The sequence below is a fragment of the Solanum tuberosum genome, unplaced genomic scaffold, assembly GCF_000226075.1.
Source record: "Solanum tuberosum cultivar DM 1-3 516 R44 unplaced genomic scaffold, SolTub_3.0 scf00650, whole genome shotgun sequence".
NCBI classification, from domain to species: Eukaryota; Viridiplantae; Streptophyta; class Magnoliopsida; order Solanales; family Solanaceae; genus Solanum; species Solanum tuberosum.
In genome coordinates, this window is record NW_006239560.1 from 100,637 (window position 1) to 122,061 (window position 21,425).

Here is a 21,425-nt window from a genome sequence, read left to right on the forward strand (position 1 = left end):
TAACAGTTGACAGACTCACCAAAGCAGCACACTTCTTGCCAGTGAAAACTACTTATACAGCTGAAAAGTATGCAAGTTGTATATTAAAGAGATAGTTCGACTACATGGAGTGCCAATCTCTATAATATCTGATAGAGAAGCTCAATTCACTACAAATTTTTGGAAATCATTTCAGAAGAGTTTGGGAACACAAGTGAATTTAAGTACAGCCTTCCACCCCCAGCTAACAATATTTTCTCCCTCTCCTTAGTGTATAGAATTACTTCATTATATGTTTAGTACTCTATACTTGTGTAATTATCCTCCTATGTGTTGGTATAGAAATGGTATTTGCAAAAGCAAGTTTGGTGAATCCTTGTGAGTTGAAGTCAATTGTGTCATTTAAGCTCACAAGTAATGCATTGATGTTACATAGCTCCTTATGTCATTGTTACTGCGTTGAAGTATTATTTTCATGTCTTCTACTACTGGTCCATAATTCCAAATATAAAAAATGATTATGACCACCAAAACAACAATCTCAAAGATTAAAGAGTCTAAGTAAAGCAATTTGTATAATTATGTGTGGCAGCTCAGGGGCGAAAGCCTAGCATGGGCCGATCCCAATTGATATAAAAGGGTGGCGCTTAGGGGCGAAAGCCTAGCATGGGCCGATCCCAATTTGTGTAATTATGAGGACCGCATCCCAGGGGTTAAAATGCCTAGCATGGGTCATGCTCTTCTACCACTGATCAGTTGGTCATTGTATCACATGCCTTATAAAGATCATAACACACAGAAAGGTAAAGACAAGAATGTAACATACATGATCCCACAAGAGTTAACAAAGGTGGTCTTCTGTTCTGATTTATGCACACATGTATTGACACTCGGTTTCATTCGAACTCTTATTTATATATATTAATGCCTTACATATTCAGTACATTTTCTCGTACTGACGTCCCTCGTGGGGGTGGGGGGATGCTGCATTTCATGCTCAACTAGTAGACCTCCTCAGTAGAAGCACACAACACTCAGCTACTTTTGGTGAGCTCTAGAATGATTCGGAGTTTTACTGAGTCCTTGGTAGATTCATTTTGGTATTGTATCGTAGTTAAGAGTAAGGCGGGGTTTGTCCCGACCTACTCTAAGATTTTTTATTTTTTAGAGGCTTTGTAGACTAATGTTATGGTTCAGTTGCATCTTAACAAGTTATGGTCTCAACGGCCAAGTCATGTATATAAGTTTTAGGTTTACTTATGTTGGTTCGTATCCCTGCATCGTACGTGAACTTGTCACAAGATTGTCATAGTTATATGCATAGTTAAGCATAGGTTACATGCTGGTTCTCTCGGGCATTTAGGGCATCGGGTGCCTGTCCGTCTTAATGGAATGTGAGGCGTGACACCTTTCAACTATGATCTAATTGATTATTTTATATCTTTTTATGCATGAATTGTGATAATTACATGTTTTAAAGTTGGATTTACATGAATCCATGTATGATCCATGATTTTTAGAATTGATCATATGAAGCTTTTGAAAGAGGAAAGATGAATTTATCAAGATATGCATGTTTTCTATGAAAGTGATGAAAATAATTTAAGGTTGCTTTGATAGTGAATCATCGATGTTGTTGTTGTTGTTATTGTGAAAGGATTTTATCACATAAAATGATTCATAAGGTTAAAATGTTTTCTCACCTAAGTTGAATCAAGATTAGAAGCTATTCAATGAAATCTAGCTTGGATTGGCTACTTGATGTGCCCTCCCATGGATAATAAGATAAGTTAAGATTAATGACTATTCCATCGGATTTATGCTTACCACCATCAGGATATTGAGATATAAACTATTCCGTAGTTGAGTTCGGGTTGCTAGAAGAAATCTCTCTATCCCATAACTATGTGCCACCGTAGGTTTTCTTTGATAAACAATATGTAGTGGATCTATGTAAGCTAGAAGATCATGATTCTTACCTAGGCAAGTGGGGACATCTTATTTTTTGTGTGGGATAGACACCATATTCCATGCTATAGCTCACATGGTCTATATCAGTTAATGGCAAACTTCCTACAATAATGAACTAAGGTTACTTTCTAAAAGTATCTCAAAGATGTTTTAAAGATATTTAGCTTGCATTGACCATGGTTTTGATTTATGTTTTCTAACATATTATATTAGGTTTGAGCTTGGTCATTGCATGTCATGTAAAGTCCCTTTTTAGAATGATTTCATAACTCTTATACGTTACTATCATACTTGGTACATTCATATACTAATACATATTTTTGCCTACATTGTTTCACTAATGTAGGGTCCGAAGCTCCTACTTTCCATACTTGTGGCTAATGATTTCACATAGATACCAAAGATTGGTGAGTCCTCATGTTTTGAGGACCGAGATTCTTTTATTGCTTCCATGTCTTTTCTTTTGGGATGTTGTATGTGATGTATGTGTTACGTCCCAGTCACTCATTAGACGTAATAGATGGCTTTGAGACTTATGTTTAGACTTACACTACTTTTGTCAAACTCTTTTATTGAAATGCTACTCTTAAACTCTTTGGGTTTTCTATAATTTTATATGATGTATGTTATGTGGTTTCTATAAGGACTTTGAGGGTCTTATTCACCATGTCACGTCTACAGAGTACTTTGGGTCGTGACAAACTTGGTATTCAGTGCACAAGGTTTGGAAAGGTTCTAGAAAATTTCATATGCCAAGTAGAGTAGAGTCTTGTTCCTAAGTGTGAAGCGCCACACATTTATGAATGAGAGACTATAAGATGTTTAGGAAACTCCATTTGTTTCATTACTCTTAAGATGTGCAATAGAGTTTAACTCTATAATGTCTCTCTCCTAATCCTTATCCGATGTTTTTCAGGATATGACCACTCGAAGGGCATATTTTATGTGGAATGAGGGAGAGAATGTGGAACGAGGTGCTCCTAAATCTCCTAAAGAATCTCCTCACGTTTCAGTCGATCCTTTAGCTAAAGTAGCTAATGCAAAATTTAGGGCCGCTTTCCAAGTGTTAGCTCAATTCAATAGGGAGGCTGTGATCTCCACGAACCCAAGTGTGGGTACAACGACATTTCTAATGCTCGAATTACTTTATATTATGTATGAATTGATGATTAATTATGGTTTTTATGTTGAAATCCCCAAGAACCCATGAAATCCCCATATTTTGATCTTGTGATGTGGGTTTGTGGATGAAAGAGGAATGTTATTAGATTATGCATGTAGTGATTGGGTTACTTGAATTATGTTGATATTCATGTCTAATGTAGTGAATTCTAGATGTGTTGATTTGATATGAGCTTTGACCCTTGAAAGGAAAAATTATGATATTATGCATGTTTATGAAGTCCTTGTATATGCTTTAAGAACACTTTGAGAGTGAAGTGAATATGATTATGATCTAGTTGTTGTGTTGTTGAAAGGTTATTCTCATATACACACTTATGTATGAATATGATATGATGTGAAAGGTTTTCTCACAATATGAAGATTCTAAGGTTGAAAGGCTTTCTCACCTATTGAATCTATATGTATACATGGATGGTGAAAGGTTATTCTCACGCATGAATCTAATGAGCTATCTTATGAATTAAACATGGATTGAGTGTCAAGACATTCTTCCACGAATATGAACAAAGTCAAGACTTAATATGTAGTTCGTGAGAATTAATGCTTAGCATGGAGTAGATAGTGAATATGAGATGGAAGCTTTTACACTAGTTGAGTCCGGATTCCCAAAAGGACCTTTTACACTAGTTGAGTCTGGGTTCCCAAAGTATGTCTCATGAGATGGAGACCTTCTGGCCTTAGTTGAGTTCGAGTTTCTAGTAGCAATATTCTTATCCCATAAACTATGTGCCCCCATAGGTTATTTAGCTAGTGGATCCACCTAAGCTAATAGTATGGTTCTACCTTACGCAAGTAGGAAAACTCTTTTCGGTGTGGGTAACACTGGGGGTCTATGTATAGCTCACATGGTCTCATGTCGGTTAAGGCTTATTCCCACAATAATAAGAATAAGAATATGAATTATGAACTATGGTTACTCAAGAAAATTTTACATGAGTCTTCAAGGTCTTAAAGGTGATGAATATGAATAATGGCATAGGTGAGATTTATGGGGTCTTATTCATGCATTGCACAAGTATGACTTGAGGGTAATTATGAAGTGTTTCTCTTATGATATGATGATCTATGTATTGACTATGCTTATGACTTATGAGTTTCCACTATTTTCATGATGATGTACAAACTTAGTAAATTGCATGCTTTCGAATGAAATGTCCCTTTTAGCATGTTTTCAAATGTTTTTATGCATGAGTATCATACGTAGTACATTTTTCTGCTAACCCCTACTTTTCCTACATTTTCCCAAGTGTAGGGTCCAATTCTTGAGGTGATCGTTCTAGTGGCTAGTGCTTGGATTCTGCTATCTTCCGAGCTTGTTGGTGAGTTCTCATGGTTTGAGGATGGGATTTTTCTCATGATGTAGTTTTCCTTTATGTATTTCACTTTTGGGACATGTTGTATGGGCTAGGCCCTATTTCATTTAAGTTTTGTAATAGATGTCTATATTGAGACAAGTCTAGACTTCCGCTTTCTTTTATGAAAAACTTTTAGGACTTGAAATGTGTTTTACTCTTTACTGTTTTATTCTTATGTTATGATATGCTAATTGGCTTGCATGGGGTTGTACATGCGTTGTTACATCTAGGGGGTACCCCTGAGTCGTGACAAACTTGGTAATCTGAGCACGAGGTTTAGAATGATTCTAGGATGATGTCTCATAAGCCACGTCTAGTAGAGTCCTGTTCATAATGTGAAGCGCACCACATTTATGAATAAGAGGCTGCAAGATGATTAGGAAACTTTACTTCTTCATTACTCTAAGTCGTGCCATAGAGTTTAACTCTATAAGATTTCTCTCCTAATCCTTCTCTTGTATCTTCAGGATATGAATACACGAAGGGCTAATACTAGAAGGATAGACAATGACAATGTGAATCAAGGAGCTCCTCCTCAAGCTCATCAAGTTCCTATAGATCCTTTGGTTGAGAATATGACCCATGCAGAGTTTAGGTCGACTATCTAAATATTGGCTCAAGCCGTGATGGCTCAAGCCAATAGAGAGCTTGTAGCTCTGGTGAATCGTAATGTGAATTCGTCTGCTTCAAGGGTGAGGGATTTTGCACAAATGAACCCTCCGAAATTTCATGACTCCAAAGTGGAAGAGGATCCTCAAAGGTTTATCGATGAGGCTTATAAGGTACTTGATATTATGGGGGTGACTTCGGAAGAGAAAGCGGAGTTAGCCGCCTACCAACTAAAAGATGTGGCTCAAGTGTGGTACGATCAGTGGAAGGGAGAGAGACCCATAGGAGCGGGCCTGGTAGAATAGGAATTGTTTAAATCGACATTTCTTTATAGGTTCTTCTTCCTCTAGTTAAGGGAGGCAAAGGTACAAGAGTTCATCAACATTTGTCAAGAAAGTATGAGTGTTAAGGAGTATGCTCTAAAGTTCACCCAACTCTCCAAATATTCTCCAACTATGGTGGCGGACTCAAGGGCTAAGATGAGTAGGTTTATGTCGGGTATGTCCGACTTGGTTGAAAAAGAGTGTCGTACGGCAATGCTCCTCCATGACATGGATATATCAAGGCTTATGGTGTACACTCAACAAATTGAGGAATTAAAACTCAAGGAAAACACTAGGGAGGTAAAAAGGGCTAGGACCGGTGATGGAAATTTCACTAATGCTAGATCCGATGTACATGGTCAATCTATAACCCAACAAAGGCTTTCCGATCAAGTTTTCCCCAATACTCATAGGTATAATCAATAGAGGGTGTCTAACCCAAAACCTCAAGGAGGTAATAGTAGTGGCTCTTATGTGACTAGGCGGCCTATTTGTGCAAAATGTGGAAGGAAACATGATGGTACGTGCCTAATTGGCACGGTTGGTTGCTTTGGGTGTGGAAAGAGTGGCCACAAGATAAGAGATCGTCCGATGCTTAAGGTTCTAGGAAGAGAGGGCAAGCAAGCTCCTCCTAGTAGTTCGAACTCCAATGCTGTAAAGCAAAACCATTTCTATGTACTCCGGTCTAGGGATGACCAAGAGAGCTCTCCGGATGAAGTCACTGGTATGTTTTTAGTTTTCATATAGATGTAAATGTTTCATTAGATCTCGATGTTACTTTTTAGACTTTGATGTTATTCTCGATAGAATTGGTTGCATTCCTAGTATGTTGCTATGGATTGAAGAACTCGTGTAGTCATGCTTTAGTTCCCAATTGAGTCTATCCTAGAATGGGAGGGGGAAATCTTATGTCTAGAGGTTAATTGTTCCTTATATGAAGGTTAGAAGAATGCTGACCAAAGATTGCTTTTACGACATAGTTTGGGTGAGGGAAATAGATTGTAAGTATTGACCAACTCCAAGAGTTAGTTATTTCTCTAAGATTGATTTTCGTTCGGGTTATCACCAATTGAGGGTGAAAAGGGGATGATATTCCAAAGACGACTTCTAGAACCCGATATGATTATTATGAGTTTTTGGTTATATCGTTTGGGATTGACTTGAAAGAGGTGGTACTTAAGGAATTAGTATAGGCTTACTCCTAAGGGGGAGATGATGTGCTGAGATATCAATGTCGTTGAGTGTTCTTGATGTTCATAATTTGGGTTTGGTTGAAATTCTCACCTTGAGAGGTGTAGTTAGTGGGGAAGTTTGGTCCCAGTTTTGTAGGCATGAGATCTTGAGTGGTGTTGGTAAGGTTGCTTATGAACTAGAGTTGCTTAATGAGTGGCACCGGTATATCCGGTTTTCCATGTTTCTTGGATATAGGAGGGTGTTGGAGATCCTACATTAATAGATCCCTTAGAAGAGTTGGGAGTTAATGAGAATCTCCCTAATTTAGAAATACCGGTTGAGATCTTAGACCGACGAGTTAAGAAAGAGAACAACAAGGAAGTTGCTTCCATGAAAGAGTTATGGAGTGAACTTTTAGTGAAGGTTTTAGTTGAGGGTGCTACTTGGGTGGCCGAGGGCCAATAAGATGTCCCGTTATCCTCATTCCTTTCCTTCTACTCCTACTCTAGCTTGAAACAAATAGTTCCTCTTGAGTTTTCTTATTTTGGGAGTCATTTGTGTATTTACATGATTTCCTTATGTTATGCATGTTCTTAATAAATTCATGTTTAGTAAGAAAGTGAGATTTTATGATTGATTTTCCTCATGTTGTTGTGCATTGAGTAAGAGTTTCCTATATGCTTCATGAGATAAATTGTTGATCATGCTTAGTTGTGCTTTTTGGTAGTATATTGCATAAATGCTCTTTGAGATTTTGTTGAGCATGCTTTTAGTTTGGAGAAGGTAGTTCCTCTTATGAATATGAGAAATGTTGAGTTTTCATGCATAATGGGTTGTTAAATGTAGTTCCTACTTCCTTGTAATGCATTGATTATGTTTAAGTTGGAGTTGATATTTCCTCCTTTGAGTTGTGCATTATTTTGATGTTGCATGCATGATGAGCTGCTAGTCTTGAGTCTTTACTTTCGTAAGGTGTCTAGATCGTCATTCGAGGACGAATGTTCCCAAGAGGGAGATATTGTAACACCTCGAAAATTAGTATGCTAAACTAGAGCTTAAACTGAGGGTTGGAGTCATGAATATAACTCCCCGTACTTAAAATAGAGGTTTTCGTGTTAGAACGTCAAGGTACCACTTTCTCAAGGACCAACTAGGGACCCTTGTGGAAGACCCCTAGAAAAGTGCCCTAAATAGTGACCACGAAAGGACCCACGCCCCATAGGTGGGGGTTCCGTGGTTGGCCAAAAACCTGCAGTCACCAAACCATGCCCAACCAGTACGGACCGTGGGTCCAACCACGCCCCGTGGTCGAGGTCTCGTCGATGGTGACCTGGAGGCAGTTATGGGTATTAAGTTTAGGGGCTTAAGGGTCTTTTCCGATTTTAATTAATATTACTTGGTGTCGTTTTAGCCTAACTTAGACCACCTATATAAGGATTTTAGACCCCTAAATTAAGTCATTCACCTAATTATTTCTAAAACCCAAAACTATTCCCTAAATTTCATCCTCTCCAAATATTCTCTCTCTAGAACTTCAAGGAGCAAGTTTTTCTTCTCAAATTCATTGGGTTTTATTGCTAAGGTATGGTAGCTCTTCGTTGTTGACACCCAATTTTGAACCTCCACAATATAGATTTATTATCAAGCTTCTTCAATTTCACACGCTTTAAAATAATTAGTTTTATAAAATTCCAAAAAAGAAGAAGTTATTTTATGTAATTTTGTTGCTTTTGGTTTTCTAAAATAATATATACGTCTTACATAATTATGTATATAATTAGTATATTTTATGAATTTTCAAAAATCGTCTCAAAAAGATTTTAGTTTTACTTAAATATTTGGTTAATTAGTTTAGTTATATAATAGTTAATATTTTTTGATGTAATTTGTTTACAATTAAGGTAATTATTTTATTTTGTTAAGATTCAAAAGCTCGTTAAATAATTAATATTAATTCGTCTTATTTAAATTTTAGTCAAATTCTCTAAATTCAATTCAATTTGGCTACATCTAACTCATATGGCCATTTCGTTATTACTTATCTAGCCAATTTTGGATTCTAATCTTACAACCCAAGAATTGACACTTTGGGCCAAAACCAACCCAATTCCAATTTTCCCTTCAAATTTCAGCAGCCCACTCCCTCACACCCATTATGAGCCAATTCTTTAAAATACAAAAACCGGCCCAATTCTAATACAAAGAAAACCATTTCATTTATACACAACAATACAGAAACCCAGCAACGCATACCAGGCCAGTCGACCCCAACCCTTTTACGCATCTTTTTCCAGTCGTACAACAACAACCAGACGACCCTTGTACTATTCTTCATGCGAAGAGCAACCTAGAAACTTCAAGGAAATCGCGAGCATCAGACCAGGCTGTGAGAAAAGAATAGCTTAGCTTAGAGATAGATGATAAGAATCAACAAAGTCAACACACAAAAACATTTTGGAAATAGACTGTGAGATTGTGAAGGTTTGAGGTGATATTCCTTTGATTTTGTTTTTGTTTTCTCACAATCTTGTTGGAGTTCTCACAGTCGTAATCCGGTGGTGGAGTCTCGTATCTGTCCCAGTTCATTGCCTAAGAAAAGGTTACAACCTCGCTCCTATCTCGTTTCCTTTAGGTGTCTTGAATGTTCTTATCTTTTAAGCTATGTTTGAATATGAGCTCAATATCGACACTGCTCTCTTTAAATACTAGATTGTGATGTCTTCATTCTATTATGCTCGGAAAGTGTGGTTTCCTATGTTGAATATTTGACTGCTTTTCTATTCTCTATTTTTTATTTGCTTCACAATGGTTGGCTGTTCTCTCATCTACCCTATGGCCTTACCTTTCTTCCACTATATATGTGATTAATTTTGATATTTTATTGGTTGTTTGACAACCAAGGCCAGTTGCCAGATTTTTTTTCTTAGTATCGTGTTGCTATTTATTCCATCTCGCATCTTATGAGTTGAATCTTTTTTCCTTAGGTTCATATGGTTCTATTTTGAATTTTCTGCCATGCTTGTGTGTTGATCCTCTGGTTCGTTATTTGCATTTTTGAGAGCATATGTCTTGATCATTTTACTCTAAAAAGAAGGGGTTAGAGTCGGTAGCAACTTTCTATCAATGATTGGCGGTATTTGGATTATATCTTCGTTCCAATTTTGAGCCATGATTACTCTTTTCTTGCTTCTATATTTATTATGAAAGTTAAATGGTTTATCATGTAGTTATTTAGATTTTGACTAAATCCTATTTGCTCTACTTGTTCATATGATCTTTCTTAGAGTTCAAAGGTAACATGTTTGTTTCTTTTAATTTACTTGAGATACTGTTATAAGTTTAGTTAGTAGCTTAAGTTTATTTTGTTTAGGATCACATTCATCCTTTAGAGTTATTTTTATATGTTATTTTGCTATATTAAGATTGAAGCTTAGATGATCTTAATTCCATTTTATGCTAGCTGATCACTAATTTGTCTCTTCTGATAACTTGTTTGTTGATCATTTAAGTCATGACCCCCTATCGAGTCAATTCCCTAAATGGTCACCCAAGTTTAGGGAATTGCCATGAAATATCATGTATATTTTATTTATGACCAAAATATCATTCAACTATCACTATTTTCCTCCAAATATACTTGACACTTTAAAAGTCTCAGTCTCTCCTAGTTGACATGACATGTCATTAAAGTCTTTTTTTAATAATAGACTAATTTGATTCATTAAATCCATTTAACTAAAATAATGATCATATTATTTAAAAAATATATATATATAGTAGTTTATTAAGAATAAATCTTCGTACTTATATAATCTTTTATTATAATTAAACTTTTATTTTTTTATGTAATAAAGAATAAGTTTTTAAAACGCATTATAATATCATCAATTTTGAATACTTATTAACATATACATTAAAAAATATCGATAAACAAATCACTCATGAATGTTAACTTACACAATTAATCATAAATTTTATAATGAATCAAGAATATTAAATGTCAATTAACTACTACAATAAAATCAATTATGTATTTTGAAATTCATGCTTACAATATTTTTTTCTTGAAACAAAATAGATGTGAATAATATTATTACTATTTTTTATCCAAAAAAACAAATAAATATTAAATATCTCAACAGTCTCCTTCTATTCTAGTTGATATATCATGTTATTAAATCACCATTTAAAAAATAATAGACCTATTTAATTCATCAAACTTATGTCTCTAAAAAAAACAAATATATAAATTACATGAGAATTTATGAAGATTATAAAAATAATTAAAAAAACTAGTTCCTTACATTTTTTTACGAAACAAAATTCAATGAAAAAATCTTTGTATGCAATAATTACTTGATAATTTTCAAAATCCCTAAGTAAATTATTTGAAAATTTTAAGCAATTTTTTTTTATAAAAGTATTCAAATAAATTTGTAAGGTTAACAAAAAAGTTAGTAAGAAAGAGAAAAATATTATTTGATTTTTTTTAAATTTAATTTTTTATTTTTATTCTTTTATTGTTGTATTATATTATATTTTAACTTATCATACAATTAAACACCAATATATATTCTTATCTCTTCCCAAATTCATGAAATACAAGTAATAATTAATTGAATTGCCTAATATTATATGAGATTAATATACTGATAAATAAAGATCAAAATTTTATTTTCTAATATAAATATTATTCACTTTCTATTTTCTTTACTAAAAAAGATATTGTAAGTATGGATTTCAAAGTACCCAATTAATTATTTTTTAATAGTTAATTGAACTTTATTATTATTGATCCATTATATAATATATGATTAATTGATGTAGGTTGACATTCAAGAGTGATTTATATATCAATATTTTTTTGAATATATGTGTTTATAAGTATATTCAAAATTGATGACATTATAGTAAGTTTTAAAAAAACCATTCTTCATAGCATAAAAAAATAAAATAATTTAATTATGATAAAAGATTCTTAAGCATGAAAATTTCTTCATAATAAACTAATATATACCTTTTAGAAAACAATAAGATCATTATTTTAGTTAAATGAATTTGATGAATTAAATAAGTCTATTCTTAAAAAAAAAGCTTCAATGACGTGGCATGCCAACTAGGAGAGAGTAAAACTTTTGAAGTCTTAAGTATATTTGGAGGAAAATAATGATAGTTGAGTGATATTTTGGTCATAAATGATATTTCAAGGCAATTCCCTAAACTTGGGTGACCATTTAGGGAATTGACTCCCCCCTATCCTAAGGCCCTGCCTTCGTCCTTGCATTTTGAGTCGAGTCAAAACCCGATTTTCTTCCCTATTGAGTCAACCTCATCAAAGGGAGCTGAAACGTTGAAGGGAAGCATCTACTGGTCCAAAGAAAGCTGAAAAAGGGACGATATGCATGCCGATATACACTGTGATACACTGTTGTATACAATCATTAAACAGTGATATACATGTCATAAAATATAGCGATACAGGTCTGAAGACAAAAATATAGGCCAAAAAGCTAATATACAGGAACAATGCAGAAATACGGACACAAAATGCAGGGAGTATACACTGGTATACACTCGGTGTATGCAAATTCTCAAAGGCCGAAAATAGTATCAAAAGCCTCAAAAAAATTCCAGCAAGTCTTTGAAACAAATGGGCCAAAGCCCGTCCTTTGGGGCAATTGCACTGATAGTCTTAGGACAGGTGGACCAAGGGTTCAAAAGACCCAAATTTAATATTTCTTTCTTTACTCTTATTTATTTATTGTTTGTATTAATTAATTTTTTATTTGATTTGGTTTTTATTTAATTAAATTCCCAAAAGAAAGTCATTTCTTCTTTTATGTTCAACTTAAAATATCTATATTTTTATTTATTACTTAGTTTTATTTTATTGTCTTGCAACATATGAGTTATTTTTCCCTAAAAATTCCTTAGGTGTATTTCCTTACAAAAAGTAAAAATGGATTTTTATTACTTGATCAATTTTCTAAAAATTAGTCAAATCGTTGGTCAACCGCAAGTTAACGGACATTTCGAGGGCCTAACACCTTCTTGAAATGTAAATTGAACTCCGAACCCTCATTGGATTTCGAATGATTTTTAATCTGTTTAAATCTTTTGAAAATCGTAAGTTTTCTTAATTTCTTTCAAAATTTAAGTGGAGACTCTCCTTGAAAAGTCAATTTTTCTTCAAAATATAAGTCAAGTCGATTTTTTTAAAAACAAGTCATTTTTATTTTTTCCAAAACATTCATCCATGGAGCCCCTTCAAAATCCCAATTTCAAAGATAGAAATCCCTAAAAACTAGGGTTTGATTCCAAAGTCATGGGTTCCTTTAAAAAACGTTTCAAATGCTTGAATTACCTTATATTATGTATGAATTGATGATTACTTATGATTTTTATGTTGAAATCCCCAAGAACCCCTGAAATCCCCATATTTCCCAATTATGATCTTATGATGTGGGTTTGTGGATGAAAGAGGAATGTTATTAGATTATGCATGTAGAGATTGGGTTACTTGAATTATGTTGATATTCATGTCTAATGTAGTGAATTCTAGATGTGTTGATTTGATATGAGCGTTGACCCTCGAAAGGACAAATTATGATATTATGCATGTTTATGAAGTCTTTGTATATACTTTAAGAACACTTTGAGAGTAAAGTGAATATGATTATGATCTAGTTGTTGTGTTGTTGAAAGGTTATTCTCATATACACAGTTATGTATGCATATGATATGATGTGAAAGATTTTCTTACAATACGAAGATTCTAAGGTTGCAAGGCTTTCTCACCTATTGAATCTATATGTTGACATGGACGGTGAAAGGTTATTCTCACGCATGATCTAAAGAGCTATCTTATGAATTAAGCATGGATTGAGTTTCAAGACATTCTTTCATGAATATGAACTAAGTCAAGACTTAATATGTACTTCGTGGGAATTAATGTTTAGCATCGAGTGGATAGTGAATATGAGATGGAAGCTTTTACACTAGTTGAGTCCGGCTTCCAAAAATATGTCTCATGAGATGGAGACCTTCTACCTTAGTTGAGTCCGGGTTTCTAGTAGCAATCTCCTTATCCCATAAACTATGAGCCCCCATAGGTTATTTAGCTAGTGGATCTACCTAAGCTAAGAGTATGGTTCTACCTTAGGCAAGTAGGACAACCCTTTTCGGTGTGGATAACACTGGGGGTCCATGTATAGCTCATATGGTCTCATATCGGTTAAGGCTTATTCCCACAATAATAAGAACAAGAGTATGAATTATGAACTATGGTTACTCAAGAAGATTTTACATGAGTTTTCAAGGTATTAAAGGTGATGAATATGAATAATGGCATCGGTGAGATTTATGGGGTCTTATTCATGCATTGCACAAGTATTCCTTGAGGGTAATTATTAACTGTTTCTCTTATGATATGATGATCTATGTATTGACTATGCTTATGACTTATGAATTTACACTATTTTCATGATGTTGTTAAAACTCAGTAAATTGCATACATTTGAATGAAATGTTCCTTTTAGCATGTTTTCAATGTTTTTATGCATGACTATCATACTTAATACATTTTTCTGCTAACCCCTACTTTTCCTACATTTTCCCCAAGTGTTGGGTCCGGTTCTCGAGGTGATCATTCTAGTGGCTCGTGCTTGGATTATGCTATCTTCCGATTTTGTTGGTGAGTCCTCATGGTTCAAGGACAACTTTTTTCTCATGATGTAGTTTTCCTTTATTGTATTTCCCTTTTTGGACATGTTGTATGGGCTAGGCCCTATTTCATGCAAGTATTGTAATAGATGGCAATATTGAGACAAGTCTAGACTTCCACTTTCTTTTATGAAAAACTTTTAGACTTGAAATGTGTTTTACTCTTTATTGTTTTATTCTTATGTTATGATATGCTAAGTGGTTTAGATGGAGCCTTTCGGGGTTCTATGTGCCTGGGGTACCCCTGGGTCGTGATACTTCCATTTGCTAGGTTTAGCGGAAAAAGCCCCCCCCTTCCATGCCCAGTTGACGGAGTTTTGTTGGGGCCCACTAACTGAGGCTCCCCCTGTCGTGCGCCTTGGCTGGGTAAGGGAGTTCTATGCTCTACTTCCTAGTGTCTGCTGGGACGATCCTCACCCCACTATCTGCATTTGAGGAGTCGAAATCCCTATGAGCACTCAGCTTAACAATGTGGTGCTCGAGGTGCCGAGGCCTCCAACTCAGAGTATGAGACCCGACTGAGATAGATGGATTTGGGATAGCTGCGGGACACACAAGTTGAGGTTGCACATCGGGATCAGGTCTACTGGGCTACTATGGAGGGCATCACTAGTACTCATTGGTCACATGATGCCAAGAGGTGGCTGCACCTTGTTTCTAGGAGGATCCACCCGTCGGGAAACCACATCAACGTGACCTTCCCTTGGGCTCTAGTGGTAGCTTTTGTTTTGGAGGGAATTGAGCTGAACATGGGGGCTTAGATCGTGTCAGAGTGGAAGATCTTCTGAAGAGGGACCAAGTAAGGTTTTTTCCTACCCGGGCTAGTAATGGTGATGTGCAAGCGAGCGGGGGTGCCACTCTTGGACACCAACGAGGTACTTCCTATGGATCCCCCTTTTCATCCTCTTTTGATCAGGCAACCCTCCACCCAGGGAAAGAAAAAAAGGAAAGCGGACAGGGCCGGCAGCAGTAGAGTAGCTGTTGAGGCGGGTGACGAAGGAGACGATGATGATGAGGCCGACGACACCCTTTATATCCTGTCTCAGCCCCCACTTTCACGTGCTCGTGTGAAGGAGGATCTGGCGGCTGATTTAACGTTTCAAGCACACTTCTTCCAATTCTAATGTCAACAATCGTAAATCATTGTAAAACCCAACTAAATGAGTTGGTGTCAAATCCCACTGGGAGCGATACATGTTTTAAATTCAATTAAGAAGTATGAATGCGGTCTAGTCAGCCATAAGAATAAACATTAATGGAAAAGATATTAAACAAATTAAAGCGGTGACACAAATGTCAAATGGGTGGTTTTAGTTTTCAATTATCAACTACACAATAGTCACAAACAATTCGAAATAACAACAGGGAGAAGGATTCTCGGGATGTGATCGATTATAGGCAAATATAGGCATATGGGTAATTGCAACTACTAGTAAATAACTAAATATCAGTGAGTAGGCTAGACTATAAGGGAGATAGTTTTCTCTCGAACAACTACCCCGAATCCCGTGATTTTTTTCGAACATCAACAAGCATGACAATGAAGAACATCCCACACCTTAATTCATTCACTCTCTCGAGCTAAATGTGTGGGATTGAGTTTAGGATTCACTCTCTCGAGCTAAGCCCAAATCAACCCAATACCCACAACCATCAATCAATAATCTTAGTTCTAAAACCTCTCTCTCGCAAGCCAATAACACAAATATAGAACTGCATTTGCAACTACAATTCTTAAATTAAATCACGATTAATGATTAAATTCACTTTTAAATAGCATTTAAACTAGTAATTAGAAATACCCATACACTAATTTAGCCCATAATCACATGATCACACCCCAAAAATTGGGGTTTTAGCCCAACATTATAAAAAGGTAAAAACAATTACCAAATTGATTATCCATCAACTAGATAAGAGTGATTTTGTCTTTACAATGATTCAATTTGTTGAATCTTTCAAACCCACTTCAAAATTCTCCAAATCGAACTTCTCCAATTCTTCAAAGAGAAGAAAAACAATAGAGAAAAGTGTTCTAAAGATGTTTCAATGGAAACTATATGTCAAAAGATGCTAAACTAAATGTTCAAAATCTAATTTATAGTCACCAAAAATAAGATATGAATGGACATTTGGCGAAGTAAGTCAGTCTCGCCGAACTGATCGGCGAGCCGCCCTTTGGTCTCTTCTATCGCCTTTTCGCCTTAGCATTCAGTATCCTTGATTTCTGTAACTTTAGGCGATCTATCACTGCTTCGCAAAACTGTTCGGCGAAGCGTCGACTGCTCCTTTTTGTCACCGACTTGGTCTCTTCCCTAGGGTTGGCACACTGGAACTTTAGGCGGTGGACTTAGCCATTCGGCGATTCGCCAAACGTTCTTGGCAATCACCAAGCTTGCTTTTCTTAAATTCTTCAGTTTGTTTTGTTCCTTTTTGCATGTTAGTGTCTTTGCTTTGTTCCTCAATCCATATACCTAAAAATCAAGGATTTAACATCAGTTTATGGCACAAATTAATCATTTCAGGACACTAAATCTATAAAAATAAAACCCTAAATGAGTCTAAATCTAGGACTCATAAACACCCCCAACTTAATCCTTTCCTTGTCCTCAAGTAAAACTCAAGTTCAACAGTTCAAAAAGCTGGATGTCTCAAACAATGCTGCATAAGACTCAACATGAATGCACACAACAAGACTCAACTTACTCATGCATTGATCATGAGTTGGGGTCGAGTCCCAAGGGAGTGGTTCGTAATTTAGAATCAATAGGTAAATACGAATATGCTCAAGTCAATCATAGCTAAAAACATTTACGAATAAAAGCATTGCTCAAGTTAGGGGTGACACAAGTGCCAAATATTAGAGGGGTTTGGTTTCAATTATCAACTAAAACAACAGATAATACGAAAGTAACAATTATGGAGACGAGATTCTTGGGATGTGATAGGATTATGAGCTAAGATAGACAACCGAGTAACTGCAATTAATAGTAAACAACTGTGAATCGGTGAATCAGCTAGACTTTAGTGGGGATAAACTTTCTCTCGAACACCAATAAGCAACAATTAAGCGCAACCTTCGCTTTAGTCCATTCACTCTCTCGAGCTGAATGTGCGGAAAAGGGTTTAGGGTTCACTCTCTCGAGTTGAACCCATAGCAACCCAATACCCACAGACCATCGATTCAGTAATTTTGGGATTTAAACTTCTCTCTTGAGCAAGACAAAAACACGAAGTTAAGATTGTATTTGCAACTACAACCCATTAAATTCAAGCACAATTACTGAATGAAAACACCTTTAAACAGCAATTAAACTATCAATTAACAATACCCAACAATCATATCAACCCATAATCACATAATCACACCCCAAGAATTGAAGTTTTAGCTAAACATCATAAAAAGGTAAAAATCGCTACCAAGTTGTGTTTCCATCAACTTGGTAGGATTGATATTGTCTTTACAAAGGTCTAAGATGAAGAATCTTCAACATCCACTTCCAATTTCTCAGAAATGGAAATATTCAAATCTTCAAAGCTAAGGAAATATTTTCTCTAAACTCAGTTCTAAGCTCTCAATTTGAAAACTGAATGTTAGATTCTAAACATGTATCCTAAACTAAGAAGTTAAAAACGTATTTACAGTTGTCAAAAATGTGTTGCGAAGGACCATTCGACAAGTAAGTCGAGATGCCCGATCCACTCAGCGATCCACCCTTTGGTCAATTCCATCGCCTTTTTGCTTTGGTCTTCAGTGTTTTCAAGTTCTGTAACTCTGGGTGATATGGCACTGCATTGAGGAACCGTTCGGCGACTCGCCGATTACTCCTTTCTATCACCGACTTGATTTTCTCCTTCAGGGCTTGGCACACTGGAACATTAGGCGAGACATCAGCCATTCGGCGATTCGCCCAATGGATTAGGTGATCCTCAGGCATTCTTTTCTTCGTCTTTTCAGCTGCCTTGTTCCTTTTTGCTCATTAGTGTCCATGCTTTGTTCCTCAATCCAAATACCTAAAATTCAAGGATTTACAACAGTTATTGGCACAAAATATGCATCTGAGGACACTAAATCTGTTAAAATAAAGCCCTAAATGAGTCCAAATCGTGGACTCATCATGCACTCAAAGATTCAAATTGTGACTCATCATTTTCAAATATGCTCAAGTTCACAATACTTGCTTCAAATGCAAGTTCAAGCTCAACAAAGGTACTCAAATGCCCTCACAAAAAGGATGATTCCATATTCACACATAGTTCTCCAACAATTTGTAGTTTCGGAATCACATGCGACTCTCACACTCACAAAGATGAACACATGCATGACTTCACCCATAGGTTTTCCCTTATTTTCCAGTGAACACTTGTTTCAGCTCACTCAAGATCATAAAGGTCTTTTCAAGGCTTGTAACAGGGCTGAGTGTACATGTATTGTCATTTAGGCTCAGTGACTGCTACCCTCATGAAATGAGGCCTGAACATCACATTCCTCCTTTTCTTTAACATTGCAAACATGCTTATAATCCACCCCTTTATTCAATTTCTTATGAACTTTCGGATACCCCATTTCTTTTGCAATTTTCATATCTTATTTCACAATTTTTTCATTTTTTTTTCTTTCCTTCTTTTTTCATATGAAGAGTTTTCATCTTTTTCAAAACCATTCCTCAAAGGGGAATTTTTCACACTTTTTGAAATACCTCCTCCTTTCACCACACCCCAACTTAGGCTTTTGGCTTAAGTTGGCTATTCACACAAAGCACACTTCATGAGATTTATGGGTGAATGGATCAAGTGGAGTCTCATTTGTTTAAGTTTCTTCCAAGAAAAGGGATAAGGCTCAAGGGGGTTCAAACAAGGTTAACACATCTCACAAGGTTTGCCACAAAAGAGTTTCACTCTTCAAAATTGTTGCCTAAGATCATTTCAAGTTCTTGCATTACTTAGTCAACCGGACCAACAGAGCGAATTGTAGGTGTCATCACACACAATGTTCAAGGTAACTTCATCACACAAGGCATTGGCACCAATATCAAACGAGACTCCACACTTTCTAGCTAGTGTGCAATGTCCATCACAAGAGACTCATTCGATAACCGACTAGTCACAACGAGATGCTAAAAGTTCACACATTGTCTATGAAACTTCATTTGGCCTCATCGTAGCCGCACATTCATTTAGTTCAATTAAGAGCACTATTCAAGTCATCGGTATTGGTCATAACCGATACTCAAATTAGCACAAGAATAGCCACAATCACACACAAAAAAGGTGGCACAAAATTTTCAAAATAGGTCAATAACATTTCCATTCAAAACAGGGAGCCACAAGCTCAACCATCCACAAAATTAAAATTAAAATCCATATATAGGTCAAAACACCTAATATTCACAAATAAAATAGAATCACAACAGGTAGGTATGGAAATACCTCACCCCACCCACAAAAGAAAATCAGTTGTTCTCAAATGCAACTAAAATATCAACAATCGCAAAAGCAACAGAGAGGGAGGTAAAGAATGATCCTGTCTACATATTCCCTCCATATGTTGGGGCATCAGTGCCCATGGTCACACTCTGGGGTTGGGCATCAGTACCCGGAGGCATCAACACTAGCTTCACAAGAGCCTCTCATAGAAGTGTCCCTCAAGGAGGCCTGTCGTGTAGTATCAAACACGACACCCTCTAGATCTGCCAGATCATCATATAAAACTGCCTCTCGCTCCTCAAGCTGCTTCTCATCGATCCCAGCCTCAGACTCGGCAGCACCAACATCCTTCATAATATCTTCTCCGGTGGTAACCGGAGGTACGTCAATACAAGCTGGAATCTCAGCACTCGAATTCTCGGGGACCTCAACTGACCCAAGCAATGAAGTGAAGTCTGTGGACTTCAAATGGTCCACATTCTTCCTAAGCTTAGAAACCTTGGATTTTAAAGCCGTAAACTCAGTGGTAATGTCACGACCCGAGTCTACACCCTGGAAGTGACACAATGTACTTGACCCCGAAGGGGTCTCATACAAGCCTCATAGCATATTCATTGCATAAGATACTTAGAAATAGTGTGGAATTTCAAACTTTTCTTCTATAAATGCAACAATCGAAAACATTAGAACCAAGCGGTGTACGTGTGTGAGAAAGCCTTCAACATAAACACCTTTATACAACACATATTCATACCTTGCTAATCATACACTTTGCATGCATAATAAGAGGTAGGGGTGCATATAAGAGTTATGCTTTCAATAGACACCATAACACATCATATTCATAGCTATACATGTAGAGTGTGTGTAATTGGTCCTCATAGTGACATATTAGTAACAACATTGATATTGAGTGTTCTTCCCCTTAAAGGGATCACAACACATTCACAATGTCCCCCAATTCTTGAGCAATTCATATATAAAGCCCTTAGGGATTCTAGACCACACACCCACACTTCATCATAGGAGACAAGGACACTATCAACATTGAATAGTTACTCCTAACATGTATATGATCAAACATTCATATAGGGGTCATATAGGTAGGGGTCATTCCACAATAGTACCTAATATAATCAATCATGTAAACCACACCTTATCCTTAACATTATCATTCACATTATAATCCTCATCATCAACACACTTTAAACATCATGCCAGCAATGAGGATTTCATACATAACCTTCATAGCATAACTTCATAAACATATGCATCATAATCATCAATTCACTTCACATCTATTGCCTTCAAGGCCATGATCTCAACATGCATAGATAGACAAGAAGTGAACACCTACACCATAAGTGGATCAAACCACACAATATAAATTCTCATACTATAGACTAGAAGTTAGGTCAACTTACTAATACTCCAAGCCATGATCACCATGGATCAATCCTCAATAATTCATAATCAATTGACATAGGTAGCAATAGGAATCAACAATGTAATTCAATATCATAAACATAGATTAAGTACAATTTCATAAACAAAGGGATCAACCCATAACTTTTTCCATAAGGCCATAATCCTCAAATTATCAATATACCAACAATTAAACATGAATAAGTATAGATAATCATAAGAAACATCAATACAATATAATCTAAACATAATTTCA